The following is a 15,460-nucleotide window of genomic DNA, read 5'->3' as shown; positions in this document are numbered from 1 at the left end:
AGCGTCATTTTCGCGATCGGGGCTTTTTTCCGGAAAAGACTACTGGGCTGTCTACACTGGCCCTTTTCCGGAACAGTGTTTCGGAATAAGGACTTATGCCCGAGCGGGAGCAGAATAGTTTTTCCAGAATAGCAGCTGATTTTGTACAGTAGAGCATCATTGCTTTTCCGGAAATTCAAGGGTCAGTGTAGACAGCTCGCAGCTTATTTTGGAAAAGCGGCTGATTTTCCTGAATAAGTGGCCCAGTGTAGACACAGCCTCCTTGTTTTTCAACCACCTCCCCATATTTTTGATTTCAGTCATTTTCTTTATTTAAAAAAATGTTTTGTTTCTGTTCCCTGTTACTTTATGGGAAGTCCACACAAACATACTAGAAAATCAAACAAACAAAACATAACATGCTGTCAAAAGCTCAAATCAAACACACTGGAAAAAATCAGAGGAAAAATGTTATTTGTCTCTTCAATTGGAGTCATTTTAGATGTGACAATAGCAACTTAAAAATCAGACAAAGATGATTTTGGGTATTGTTTTAACTTGACTGTTCCATTAAAGGTTCTTTTATAAAGATAGTGTGGTCCTTTAGCACAGCAGTTCCTAACCTTTTTGATACCGGGGACTGGCAAACCCATTCACAAAATTTTGGTGGACCAACAACATTTTATTTGCATACTCATTATGTCCTCTTGCCGTGCAGCAAACCGCTTTTTCATGGCCAGGAGGAGATCCTGCCCCTGCCTGGCTCTGGCTGGCTGAGAGGTGGGGCAGGACTTGCCTCTCCTAACAGCCATAGTGTGAGGGGAGGCACTGGGCAATGTTCCTCAAAGCTGCCATGGTCGAGCAGCCAGTGGTCTACGGCCCCCCACCAGCCTGCGGACCGGCAGAGGGGAACCACTGCTTTAGCAAACAAAATAAACTATGCAGGTTAATGCAGCAGTAGGACAGAACACAACCCCCCCCCCCCCCAAAAAAACCTTTCAAAACCTTTCATAGCACTTTTTAAAAAAATTAAGGCATGCTGTTGCAGTGTTACAGCACAATACAGATGCTGCTTGAATAGGGATGGTAACACCTCAGCCATTTAGAAAGAAAACACAGGTATAGAATCAGCTAGCTGTCCTTGTTACTAAGGTTTTTGAGCACAGTTTCCTTCAACTGGTAGAGGAATCTTTGCTACTCCCTCTTTACTTTGTGAATCCATAATACTGACCTGTAAACAGGATCAAGGCATAGACATTATAGGTCCATATTTAGTTTCCCCGTCTCTTGGAATATCATAATGAGGTCAGAATTTCAATGTTCATTTTTAAGTAAATTTCCTAGTCTTTCTGGCTGAGAGAAGCTCAAAAATGTGAGCTGAGCATAACTCATTCAGCGATGCTGCATGTGTCTGCAGAAAGCCTAAAATTAAGTCTGAGAGAGTGTTATTTTAAGGGCAACTCTGTGAACATGATCCCAGTAGAGAATAATTCAAGAGGAGAAGAGGCAAGAGAAGAGTGCAATGGCTCATGCACCCACACATGCACTCCAGGGGCTGAGATAAGTACTGTGCTGAGGTTTTCTGCCACTCCTGCCTCTACAGGGCGGAGGAACTTCTAAAGTTGCAGAGGATTGGGATTCCCAGGCTTCCGCCACTCCAAAGGTGGAGGCTGGAGGTGGATCACTGAGCATAGCGCCAAGTATGCCATAGGGATGTCAATGAGTACTCAACTGTACGAATAACCGATAAGCCTAGGCTTATTGGTTTATCTTGTCAGCTACATGCATCCTCCCCTTGCTGCCTCTGTGTCAGAGGCAGCAGGATGTGGAAGGAGGAAAGGTTGCAGTGAAGCAGCCCCTGTCTGAGGGGGGGTCTGAGCTCCCTGTGGACAGAGACTGCTACACGTTCAACAAAGGAACCTCAGTCCATGGGGAACTGGGATCCCTGCAAGAAGGGGCTGCTGCCACCCCATACTGCTGCCTCTGATGCAGCACTGGCTGCCGGTCCTGCCCCTGAGGACTGTAGAATAATTGTGTAACTGATAGAATTCATGCGGTTACGACTCTTCAATTACCCGATATCTTGCAGCCCAAGTATGGTGTGGTGCAATGTACCTAGTGCCCTCGGTTGCCTTAATCCAGCCCTGCCTGCAGCATCTTTAGTTGTTCTTGAATAAGGTATGCTAATTATTCCAAATTGTATGGTGACCTGGCAGTACTGATAAATGAGTCCTGGAATGAGCTCACTAATCTATCTTTTCACTTGGAGTTTATTCCAGGGATTGTAGCCAAAGATGAACAGTTAGCTCTCTAAATCCTACTGTACGCCTCTTCATGGTTTTTTTTAAACTGATACCCTGAAGAAATGCCCATAATTATGCATGTCCACTTCTAGTTTGCCAGAGAGGATGATGGCATTGTTTTCTAATAGTTGCTTTGGTGTTGCCTGTGCCACTTTAAAATAAAAACCCCTTTTCTATGTAAGGTTAAGCGAACAGAGAGGACTGTGCTAAAATGGTGCACTTATTAATTTTCTTCTAAGTATTCAGATGCTAGAGTTCAAAGTATGGTATAAATACCTAAAGAGATGTGTAAGTGCTAGCAACATTCTTAACAAATGTTTGCAAAGTAAAATATCACTAGGCACAATCTCTTCAAGGTGGAAGCCCTTGGATTTAATTCAACCCACCCTTTTACTATGTTATGTGACGCTTTTAATGACAAAATTAATATTTGAAAAAATAGCACAAGCTCTGCCAAAGGCAGTATGTATGCAAATGTAGCCAAAATAATCGTGGGGTAGTAGCCTAAGGATTCCAACGTAGGATGGAAGAGTTCAACCAGTTAATTGATATGTAATAGCTTATCTGTTAACCTCACTAGTTAAACTCCCGGCCACCACGGCAACCTGTGGGTTCACCAGGAGTACGCGGAGCATTTAGCCAGTTACATAGTTAATGTTTATTTTTAATGTTTACATCCCTATTCCAAAGTGCTTTACAACACTTTACCTGTGGGAACTTTACAACCATTACTTCCAGAAGAACATTAAATGTATGGTCCAGAAGTGAAGAAGAATGTTAGATCAAATTGAAACTGCAAAGGGAATTGTAGCAAACAGAACGTAGTTACCCAAATTGTAATTTTGGCCAGAATATCAAAAAGTGCAGTGGGCTCTTTAAAGATAGGTGATCATAATCTTTGCCATAGATATAATATATACTGTGACTTAACACCTCCCCGGAACTTTATATCAGCACTGACTCAAAGGGAAGAGTGCCACCTACTGATTCCTAAGGGCATCCCGGTTTGCCTTTGTGGTTTCTAGTCAAATACTTTTGCTTGCAAGATCTGTACTGCTCATAACCTCAGGCAGTATGACTGCCGTAAAATAGATCAGTAAATTAATACCATTAATTTGTTTTTTTAAAATATTTGTTAGTACTTTCAATCATCTTGGAACAAGGATAGGTTCTGGGGAGTGTATCTTCTAGCCTTGTGCTAATTGAGCTCTCTAGTCCTATAACAGTAAATATTTTTTTGAAGAGGGTATAGTTCATTTAATTGAAGTGGACGTTTGGTATATATTGTATATTACAGACTAATCTCTAAACTCCAATCTGTTGCATGTTTGTGTTTGTGTCTTCAAATGCTATTTATCATTTCATTTCTGCAAGTCAAACAGTCATAGAATCATATTTCCCAATTAAAAAAAATCTATTTTACATCATGGCTGTTTGCTCATTAAAACACATGTGCATGTACACACATGCTTAATGTGCATGTGCTGCAGTACTGTGGCGGTTGCCTAGCAACCAATGGGAGGTATGTCAAAAAGCAAGAGGAGCTTTCAATGAAAGAACAGAAGCATCCACATTAGTTTCAGGTGAGAGGAGACTTATTGCTGGCTTGACTAGCTCAAATGGTTTTATGTGATTATGCTGATGCTCTCCTAGAAGTCACATGCTAAAATATGAAGATGAAAAGGGTGATGTTCAATATAATATTCTGAAGCTTGTTAGTGACCAACGGCTACGTCTAGACTGCAGGCTTCTTTCGGAAGAGATCTTCCGAAAACACTTCTTCCGAAAGAGAGTATCCACACTGCAAAAGTGCATCAAAAAACAATCCAGACTGAATGGACGCTCTCTCGCATGTAAGCTGTGATTGCTATGGACGGAATGGCCACCAGGGCACCTGTGCTTTTTCCTCTTTCCTCTTCTTCCAAAAGAATTCCCTCTTCCCCTTCCACATGCCTTTTTGCAAAAGAGTTCATTTGGAAAAAGTCGTCTTTCTCGCAGAATGAGGATTACCAATACCGGAAAAACCCCTCTGTTCTTTTGATTTTCTTATGGAAGAATGCAATTTCAGGGTGGATATTCCTCAAGTTTTGTTGCAAAACTGGCCGTTTTTCCGACAAAATTCTGTAGTGTAGACAGCAAAGGGACCCACTTTCTTTATAAATATTTTAACAGTGTGCGTTAAGAAATGCTAAAAAGGTCAGTTGTCTCATCACAGTATTTCCTGAAATGTTCTTCCTGCATGTTCGTTACAAGGCCTTCACTCTGTTATTTAGCATTGTTGCCAGTCACTGAACACTTACTCCCAAGCACACTCTTGTGCTTACTCTGGTGAGATGTGCCAATGAGTTCCTTGGGATTCCTGGCCAGACAAGGAACTATATTTAATAGTGAATATTTTCAGGCATGGGTGAGGAGTATAGAAAATCTCTACATGCAAGAAAATCAAAGGCAATCCAAAGGTGTAAAGTGACATGAGAAAAGTAACCTGCCCTTTCTCTCAAGGCAAGCAAGGGATCACAGAACATAGAAATGCATTTAGTATTGCAGTGCATAACTAGTTCAAGTTCTGAGAGTCACAGAAGAGGAGATTTAAGTTGTCCTAACATACTCTGAGTAACTACTTGCTCCAGTCCCCTCCCCCAAATTGTGAGAAATAATTACCAAGTCCTCAGGCTATAAGGCTTCAAGTCCCAGCTGTACTGCAAAATTCCTGTGTGTCCTTGGACAAGGTGTTTAATATCTCCAAACCTAAATTCTCCATCTATAAAATAAGAATAAGAATGATGCTCTGTCCTTCTAGGATATGGTGCAAATATGAACTAAGACCTATTTGAGAAACTCCGTGATAAGGTCAGTTGTATACATATACATAGTGATAGATCCCTTATGTGCAACAGTGGGAGTACCCATGAAGTTTGCCCCAAGTATAGGAGACCCCCTGACAGGAGTTGTGCCCTAAAGATATGAAACATAGGATTTGGTGGTCCTAGCAGCAAATTTTTGAACTGTCCTAGTAGCAACATACTCAGAACTAGCTGTCAAGCCTGCTTACCAGACATTACTTGCATTGGTTTACGGTTATCATATTTCAAATTCTCCAACAGAGGACACTGCTAGGGGTAGAAGAACTGGAAGGGGGCACAGTTCCTGTGGTAATATCATACAATGCCACCCTTACTTCTGCTGGTAATGGCGCTGCCATCAAACCTGGGCAGCTGGCCAGCAGCTGCTGCTCTCTGGCTATCCAGATCTGAAGACAGCGCCACTGCCAGCACAGAAGTAAATACAGTAAACATACATGCTGCTATTAGGGCATGCTAGGATTTGCCATTCTACCAGAATCAATGTTGGAAAAAAGTCAAGCAAGAAAGAATCAGGGACATTTGTTTATATTTAAAAAAATATACTGAGACACAGATCGGAAGACCGAAAAAGAGATCATGTCTGGGAAAAACTGGGCATGTGGAAACTCTACATAGCTTCTTTCAAGCATAGTCTGTCTGGCTATTGTGAAGAGGGAATATTTTGTTTTTGAGAACCATGCCAATGTAGGCCATGCTCTCTACCCTCCTCTCTGGCAGACATGTCTTGCATCCACTTTAGGCATGGACACAAACAATGTTACATCTATTCTTGACTATAACCATATAGTATGAAAGGTTTCACACATGGTTTCAGCTTACATCAGCCCTGTTTACTTTAGACTCATCATCATTTCCCACCACTACCTCCACTCTTGCTGCTGCCCTGATGTTGGCAATGGTGAGCCCTTGTGTACCCTGGTCACCGGTGCCATCGTGTCGCTAACCCTACTCAGAGGACACAGAGGTTAAAATAGTGACAGCTAGTCCATGCTAGTGGTCTGGCCCACCTCTGGAGCTAAATAGTCACAGCAATAGTGGGGAAATGTTAACAAAGAAAGTCTAGTATAGATGCATCCATAAGTAAACTGACAGGTTTACTGTAAGTAGGTCGCCGATGTCAGCTTTCAGTGACTCCAGACTTTCTGGTAGATTCAATCCAATAAGCACACGACACTGCCCCTCTTGGTTTTGGTACCTCTAGCTAGCAAAAAAACAAACAAACAAACAACAAAAAACCAATCAATCAAAAACCACTGGTTAAAATGTCCTTCACAAAATGGTTTCGTGTTAATTCATGACTGTGTGGCTGTCTTTAGAAATCTCCATGGAGACAGAAATCTTATTAGATCAGGCTTTTATACAGTTTTCAGGTGACCTGAATAATAATATTTCATCTGGGGTGCTCAAGGTATTTTACAGATGTTAACAAACTAAGCTTCACAACAGCTCTGTAAGGTAGCTAAGGATTAACCTCTTGGCAGACAAGACAGCCTGAGCCACAGAGAGGTTAAAGGCCAGGTTTATGAACCTCTCTGTTCTCACTGCCAAGCAACAGACAAGTTACAGTAGTTTCACTAGAATTATGTGAGTAGCTGTTCATCAATATATAAATAAGAGTTGCACAAACCAGGCCTCACTCAGTAACTTCTCTTGGATTAGAAAGAAAAACTGTGGTATCACTGGGAACTGAAAATAAATCTCCATATTCTTAGGTCTGTCTTTGAACCATTAGTGCTTCCTTCTATGAGACTTCAAGGTCTGAAAAATTATTTCATAGCTGTTTTTTGTGCTAGTGTCACTTTAATTCTAAAGGACTTTCTTGCTTTTTCTTATCCTGCAACCTACAACATTCTTGAGCATGCCAAATATATGTGATATGCCACATGAGGTTCTCTCTGCCCTTTTTGTGGTCAGATGTGGAACAAGTATCAAGAGCTCGGCTGGTAGATACTGTGTCCAGCCCATTATAGATTATTGCTTATTGTCCAGATCAGCAATAGAAGGTATCCTGGTAGCAATTTAAAGCACTCCCTCTCACTGAAATTTTCATTACTTCCAACTTCGACTGACTTTGAAGCAAAATCTTCATTTCAGTGGAAAATAGGCTGCATGTGTTGGCACACTGCAAGAGTGATCTAGTTTCTCAGGCTATGTCTATACTAGAGGGCTTTATTGGAAAAAGGTACGCAAATTGCTTTTCCCGTCTACACTGGGCTAAATTTTGGAGAAAAAAACCTCTTTCGGAAGAGCCCTTCTTCCTTGTGGGAGGAGGAAGACAGGACTTCCAAAAGAGCACGTCTGCTCTTCCGCAAAAATAAGCAGAAGAGCAGACGCGTTCCCTGGACATGGCAGAGTTTTTCCGGGATACCTCTGATAGTCTAGACATAGCCTTAGGCTTGAGGGAATATCTGGAGGGTGTAAGGCATTTGTTCCTCCTGCAACAAAGAACTATTTTTTTATGGGAAAGTTTGCCACAGTCCTGTTTGGCTGCTCAGGAAATTAAGCCTCCCTCCCTTCTTCTTACTACTTTTTTAGCCCTGTTCAGATTGCAACTCTGGCTGGAGTTGGAGTGATGAGAGCAAGTTGCTATTTTCCCAATATACCCTGCTGGGAGCAAATGGATAGTGAGGGGATAATGAGAGATGGACACTTGGAGTTGCCAGCTCTGGCAATTTTATTTCAAGTATCATGAGGTTTAGTGGGTTTTTCCCTCCCTTTAACCCTGTTACATGCCGCCAGGGACTTTAAGTCCCAGCTTGTGTATAAAGTTCATTTTGTTTCTAGCCCCCATAGATGCAGAGAAGCCAGAATGTGTCCAGAGTGTAAACTGAAGGCTCAGAAACAAGAAGGAAGATTAAAGCTGAAAATGTATTTTAGTTTTAAGAAATCTTATGTTTTTTGAGCCATTCTCCTTATTCTTTGAGACCTGAGTCATGATATTTAAATGTTTCAGGACTACAATCTTGAGTATGGGAATGAGCTTTGCTTCCTCCCTACCACTCTGTGGCTAGGGTTTCCAGGCATGCTGTTTTCAACTGGTATGCCTGGTTGAAAAGGAACGTGGGTAGGTCTGGTTGGTACCATCGACCAAGTCATTAAAAAGTTCAGTTATCAGCATAATGGGGGAGAAGGGCTAAGGCAGGTTTTCTACCTGCCCAGGCTCTGCATGGCTCCTGGAAGCAGCTATCAAATCCCTACAACTACAAGGTACAAGGGGAGTCCACGTGCTGCCCCTGCCCTGAGTGCCAGTACCACAGCTCCCATTGACTGGGAACTGTGATCGGTGGGAGCCACGGGGGCCATACCTGTGGGCATAAGGGCACAGCATGCAGAGCTTCCTTGCACCTAGGGGCCACAGGAACCTGGTGGCTACTTCCTGGAACCCGTGGTAAGCACCACTTGGACCCCACACCTCAACCCTTTGCCCCAGCCCGGAGTCCCCATCCACACCCAGACTCCCTATTGGAGCCCACAGCCTGGAGTCCCCAAACCCTAACTTCCTCCCCTAGCCCTGAGCCCCTCGCCTGTGCTCCAGTCTCTTCTTCGCTGGCCCTACCCTAGAGCCCACACCCCCAGCCAGAGCCCTCATCCCCATGCCCCAACTCCCTGCCCTAGCCTGGAGCCCTTTCTGGCACCCTGAACTATCAACTGGAGCCCTCACTCCCCTGCCCCCCAAAAAAAACCCTCATCCCAGCTCAGAGCCCACTCTTGTGCCCTCACCTCAGTGGCAAAGCCAGGATGAAAAACTTGGGTGGGCCCCAACTTCAAGAGGGTTGGCAGGGAGAGGATGCAAGATGGATTGGAGCCACCTCCCCTCGTCATCTTCAGCTGCCCTTGTGGGCAGGATAGTGAATATTCTGGCCAGGCCCCTCCTCCATGGGCCCCAGGCACAACCCTACACTCTGTGGGCAGTGGCTCTCAGCTCCCATGCTAATGTCCCTGCTCCCTGGCTGCGCAGAGCAGAGCAAGCCCCAGTGCCCTGCCCCTGCCCCCTGGCAGGAGAGCTGGGTAGATGCAGCAGGTCAAGCCCCCTACCCTGCTCCCTTGGGCAAGTGCTGGGGCTGTAGTAAAGAGGGGGTGGGAGGTTGGTCTGGATGCTAAGTGAGTGGGTCATGGGTGGCTATGCACCTGCCTCACTCCCCTCCAAACACCCCTCACCTCAATGCTCCCCCACCCCAGCCTGATGAGTGTGGGTGAGGGAGTGTACATGACAGAGGGAGGCAGATGGAGAGTATAAGGGGTGGGGCCAGGAAGAAGGGGCAAGGCAGGAGTGGGTCCTCAGGGAAGGGATGTTTGGTTTTGTGAGATGAGAAAGTTGGCAAGCCTGTACTGCAGTGGCGTACAGCCTGTGGCCCTGCACTTCCTATGCCTCCTCTCCCCATGACTTATAAAGCACCACAAATCCACTGATTTACACCCTGTCCCCACTCCTCCCTCTCCGTCCTAGGGCTGGAACACCACAAATCAGCTGTTCAAGTTCTGGGAGGGAGGGAAAGGAGTGGGGCTGGAGCAGCGTTCTGAAAGTTCTGGGAGGGTGGGGAGGAGTAGGAAGTCTGGGCTCCAGTGCCCCAGTGCACGTACGGCGCATGGGGAAGGAGGCAGACAGTGGGATTGCAGAAGGAACCCAAGTGGGCCATGAGCTATTGCAGCTCACTGAGCTGAAGGAGAGCCACTCATGCGACCCACTCTCTGTTCTTGGTTGCCCATCCCTGCTATAGTGGCCTGAATAGCTGGCTGGTGTGTAAGGAGGAATAAGTCCTCCATGAAAACATGGTAAATGAAGTAGCTTACACACTCCATAGAACCAGCAGGGGGGAAGTGGGACTCACTTCTGCTTCTGATGTAGTACAGCTACTCACAACCTCCCACTGAATACTGATCATAAAGTTATAGTCTACTCCAACTGCTGACCTGGGCTAGATTTGTTTGGCAGTAATTGACTGTTTTGTTGTATGAGTCTGTAACGTCCCGCCCCATGGGACCGGGGCAATTAGTCATGTTCAGCTGTCACATTTAGTCTCTAGGTTACCGATCGGGGTGAAGGGGGACCTGGGCCCACCCCCTCTCCAGGTCCCAGCCCAGGACCCTAAGGGTGGGTGTCTTAAACGCACCGCCCGACCGGGGGGGGGGCTACGGCCGCAACTCACCGGTCCCCGGGGATTTCTGACCCCGTCCTGGGCTACTTCCTCCGACCCCTGCAGTCCTATCCTGCCACGCTTGGTCCGGTGGGGCGCCGGGTGGGACTCACCCTCGCCGGCTGCGTCGTTCTCCTGCTGTCGGTCCTGGAGCACCGTCCGGTACCGCCGCGTTCTCTGCTCTCCGCACCGGCCGTCTCGCTACTCAGGCGGGCCGCCGTCTCTCCCCTCTCTGCACCAGCCGCCTCGCCAACCGGGCGGGCCGCCGTCTCTCCCCCCGGGCTCCTGGCTGCCCAGCTTTTGTATCCGGCACCCCTGGCCTGGGACGCCAGCGCATGCGCCTCGGGCAGCCGGCAGCTCCCGGGGCTCTGGTGCCGGGGAAGCGCCTGCGCCTGCGGCCGCCACCGAACATGCGCAACAGAGCCACTCTGGCTCTTTGGCGGCAGTTCCCCACGGCGCCCAAGTGCAGGGCGCGGGGTTGGGGCTCGCGATCCCTGCCGCCCCGTCACAGAGTCATAGTTGGTTTTGCTAGTTTTATTTTATATAGCTTGAGTATTTTTACATAAATGATCAAGTGCTACTATAATGATCAGAACCTTTGGTAGAATGATCAGAACCTTTGGTAGAAATTAAATAAATAAACTGCATTTCTATCAGGAAAAAAATATTTGTCGAACAAAAATACATTGATCTCTGATAAACATAGATAGTAATTTTTAAGCAACAATGTGTTTGATGCTTTACAAGAAAATGAACAGTCCCTAAGCAGAATGTATTAAAAAAGAAAACAGACATACCTTCATTTGAATATATTTCATATTGGCCCAACATCATTTTTTTTCCAGAGAGGAAATTAACTTACTATGTTCCACAACAATAACCACTTGTTGCTTCAAGCCACAATAGAACCTTTTCTTCCAAAAGCAAACACCATCTGGAAGCTAGTTCCCACATGCAACAGGAATGCTTTTAAAAAGTGCCTATGAGTTTTAGATAGAGAAGGTTTCAGAGCTATTCCCCAAATTCCCAATGAATGGGGAATATCACTCAAACTGGCAATTCTTCTAGGGCTAAAAATGAATTTTTAAGTGAGCCCACCATAGTTAGATGCTGCTCTAAAAAGAGAGAGAGAGAGGAAGAAAGAAAAGGAAAAATGCCTCGGGGGAGCAGTAACTATGAGTGACACACAAGTCTGCTTTTAGCCATTGCACACAAGAGCAAACATGAATTATTCAAAACGCAGTTCTATTAATCTTTGCTTCATCTCCCTGTCTGTAAAGAGATAGCAGATGCTGTATTTCCAGTGCAGACACTGCCTTACATGCCCACTCAGCAGGGCATTACCATGAATCACAGGCTCTGGAGACTTTCAGCAGGTTGTCCTAGAAGACCCAAGAGTACTTCAATCATCTCAACTGGATTTTTTTTATTTATTTCAGAAAAAGAGGAAATACTTCTACACAAAACCTTTCCTTCACAGTCATTTTCTGTTGATACAGGTGACTTCCTTTTAATTTTCTATTAAGCTGTTTCAATAGACTTTTTTTGCTTTGCCTGCTTTTTAAGCCATCAAAAATACACATGAAAGATGGTAAAATAGTCATTGTCCATGGGAATTTCATTTTGTTTACAGCTTTTGTATTTGTAATTTATCATTTAAAGTATAACTCAAAGAGCTTGTGAATAAACATTTAGGAACCAGAACTGTAGTCAGGTGTGTAACTTCAGAGAGTGTTTTAAAGCCTATCAATTCCCTCAGTGTTTTCCTGATGGTAAGAGTGATTTATAGAAGAAATTGACATGAGTGTAAAAAAGGCAGTCTGAAAATGAGTCATAATTGTGTTTAGAATTCTGTTCTCTTGTACCATAACTTGTCTATTTTATCCACATATCTGAAGTGCCAGGACACATTTTTTAAATAAATAACAAATAAATAGCTGTATGTCTTTGAGGCATAGTAAGATGATTCATCCAGGAAATGACACTGCTGTTTTCAAAATTGATTACCTGTAGCTCTGTTCATCTCCTCCCCCAATGTAATATATCTGAGCTCAGAAACTCACTTTAATTGGTTGATTTAAACTAAATATGCCTCTATTGGTTTTGAAAGTTCCTTCATTTAAGTAGCTATACACAGTAAAAGTTCATTTGAAAGTAGATTGGCTCCTGTTACAAATCTGTGAGCAGGAGATTACAGATATGGTGATGATGGCCGCTGACCAGATTTCAAGATAGGTCCTCCTCTACCTCATGGTACTGCCATCTGGCTTGGCTTTCTCATTCAGACGTATGACATATTGTGCAGAAAAACTCATAGCTTGCTGCCACAAATGGTAGTAGAACTTTGCGCTTACTAAGAGCCTTCGTGACTGGTTGCCATGCTTTGCCCTTGGAATAGTTTTTGTAACCCTGAGAAGGAAAGAGAGACATTCAGATACCCAGCATGTCAGTGCAGAGTTACTGCTGCAGAATCTCTATTTAGACAACCATCAAGTGAATGTAGTTCTTAAGAAACATGACTTATTGACAGCCCTGCCAGTGTGCCATAAGCATGACTTGGAGGAACCCCCTACTCATAAAAGGTGCCCATGCCTGTCTAATTATCACATCTCCCCTGCAACTGTTAAACATGGTACTAATTAGAATGGCAATCATGCTGTGGGCACTTGAATATTAGGAATTCTTTAGAGACCCTCTGTTTTCATAGGCCTCAGAACAACTTTCAGATTGTAACTGCTTTTAGTCTGATGATTTTTGCTAAATTCATGCAGGTAATTAAGATCATGCAAGGCTCTGCACATAGCAAATGTCTATCCTCATGGATCCAGTTTCAAGATTTGGGCTTTTTTAGAGTCAGAAGAGTCTATATTCTGTTACAGTTACAGAACCATCCATTGTCCAAAGACCATATTTTAATGACATTGCTGCGAAGACTATACCACTTCTGAATTTATATAGAAATGTAAACCATCCACATTTAAATCAGTTTTGCTGTAGTTAGTAGTTACATAACGGTAGTTATTTAATTAATTATAATAAAGTCTTAACTTTGATTGGTTGGTGTTGTCCAGTGAAATACAGTTAGTTCTGTTCCACAGTTAAGCAGCAGTGTAAATCTTTTCCAAGGCCAACATGGTGGAAATAACACCTTTGGCTTATTTCTATATTTGATCATGTAATGTTCATCACCTACTATGCAGCTTTACTGTTGTATTTCTCAGTGTGGAGTAAAACTGTGTGATCCTTTTCCAACAGAGGCAGTGATCTGAAATTTTGATGCCACTAAATGGCATGAGGAGCTAGATAATAACCAGCTGTTTAAAGGATCAGTGACAATTTCATATCATTTGGTTTTCTTATCTCCTAGTTGCCCCTCCAAAAAAAAGTGAAATTTTCAATGTTAGTGTGTTTCTTTTTAGACTCTTAACACAAACTGAGGTCGTGTAGGTAGCAGAAATCTATTTGGAATAGAATTACTGCACAAGAAAAGCACCCTGACTTTTTACAAGGTGGGTGGAGGGGAAAAAAATCAACTTTTTGTCAGTCTTTTGTATTACAGCAGCTGGATTCAATGCTGCTATGGCAACACACCACATGATGAGGTGTATTAGATTGCTCTGTGCTGAGCATAAGGGGGAGAATGAACATGGCTTTTTATTGAAGTTAAAGGTTACTTTGGAGTTTCTTCTGTAGAAATGTTGAAGGTCAAATGCTATAGTTCCCCGCATATGTTGTATTCAAAGAGAAGAATTAAGGGTGTATTGCTGTATTAAACTGCAGAATCAGGTAAGGTAAAGCTGTATCTGTTAAACTGAAGTCTTCTTACCTTCTCAGGGTGAGAACTTCCTAGAGTTTTTCCTCTTTCATTTCTCAGAGTATATACAGTTTTTGCTAATGTGAGAGTGTTAATATGTGGACAGAGGTTTATAGATTTTGAGAGATTTCTTTTACACTGCATAAAGATAAGGAATTATATTAGAATTGTAGATGGTGAGTTCCCTCAAATCAGTGTGAAAATGTGAGGATTTTCATTATTGTTTCCAGATATTAAAAAATCAATAATTATTTTTCTTAACCACACAGACATTCAGAACAATGTCTTACTAGCAAGCTTTTAAAGAGTATTGCATTTATTAAGGCTTTTTTTCTTTGTCTGTATAAGTGTATCTGAAACCTGTAAATTAATTCTCTTGTTATTCCTCATTTCAGACTTTGTGATGTCTCTGCTTAAAACTGCCAGTTCTTTTGCTTAGTTGAACCAAACTTCACCACACTTGTAGGGATGAGAAAAAAGTGAGCAGTGAATATGAAATGTTTGCCCATTAACCATTCATCCAGGGATAGGCAAATATAAACTGTTGTTAAAGGCATGGGATTAACCTACTTAGTAAGAGCCATAGTCCCAGTTCAATGAAGCATTACACTCCCATATTTTCTACGGAGGCCCCCCTCCTCCTTCCTTCTTAAAAGGGATAGGCTTTCAAATGGCATATTTTGGATGGGGACCTCTGAAAATTGAAAGGCAAATTTCTCAGCCAAAGATGGGCTTGGAGACAATTTACAACAATGATTAATAATTTTAATGGATCTAATTCAAGATAGAATAGGCAGTGCCCATTCTGACTGCCCTGAGGAGACTCCAATGTTTTGGAAAATGTCTATCATGTGACATTTCAGACATATTTTTTTCCTCAGTGTTGTATCCCCATAGTTCCACCACTGTGTATAGTTACTGTTCTCTCATGAAAGCCCAGAGGCAGTTAATAGAACTTCATGTAAAAATTAGGACTGCCCTGTACATTGGCCCTCTAGAAAATGCTGCCTCCACAGAGAACAAAACTTCACCAATGGCACCTCCATTATCCAAATGCTGTTTACATTGATTTAGAGCCAATGGGGAGTCTAAAGATGGATTGCTCTTATAGTTCTGTCAAAAATACAATATGAAATCACTCTTGAGAGGAAAATTTCCATATATTTGGGTGGGCCAGGAGAAGATGATCAGTGTGACAGTATTATGGAGCTTTTCTCAGATGCTGACAAAATAGCAGGAAAAATGCCCTCCTCGCACCTTCCATACAGTGTGTAAGATACCTTCCATACAGTGTGTCAGAAATGTGCTGTCTCCACAGCCTGAATAAAGGGGTTTCCAATGTGCCTATTCTGTACCTTTCCCAAG

The 15,460-nt window shown here is 43.4% G+C and overlaps 1 protein-coding gene across 25 annotated transcripts in view; it reads left to right on the top strand.

The window, feature by feature from the left end:
• The window catches only part of DTNA (dystrobrevin alpha), a 343,774-nt gene that overhangs the window by 138,866 nt on the left and 189,448 nt on the right, over positions 1-15,460 (top strand). For 3 of the 25 annotated variants that reach the window (XM_075920743.1, XM_075920747.1, XM_075920742.1), the window contains exon 2: positions 11,721-11,780. The exons of 21 other annotated variants lie outside the window; for them this stretch is intronic. The gene's annotated coding sequence lies outside the window, so the exon portion shown is untranslated. Of the gene's footprint in view, positions 1-11,720; positions 11,781-13,375; positions 14,068-15,460 lie in introns of those variants that run through there. One more of the 25 variants, XM_075920745.1, reaches the window with a different exon arrangement.

This window comes from Pelodiscus sinensis, chromosome 2 (genome assembly GCF_049634645.1).
Source record: "Pelodiscus sinensis isolate JC-2024 chromosome 2, ASM4963464v1, whole genome shotgun sequence".
NCBI lineage: Eukaryota > Metazoa > Chordata > Testudines > Trionychidae > Pelodiscus > Pelodiscus sinensis.
This window is presented reverse-complemented; position numbering and strand designations above follow the sequence as displayed.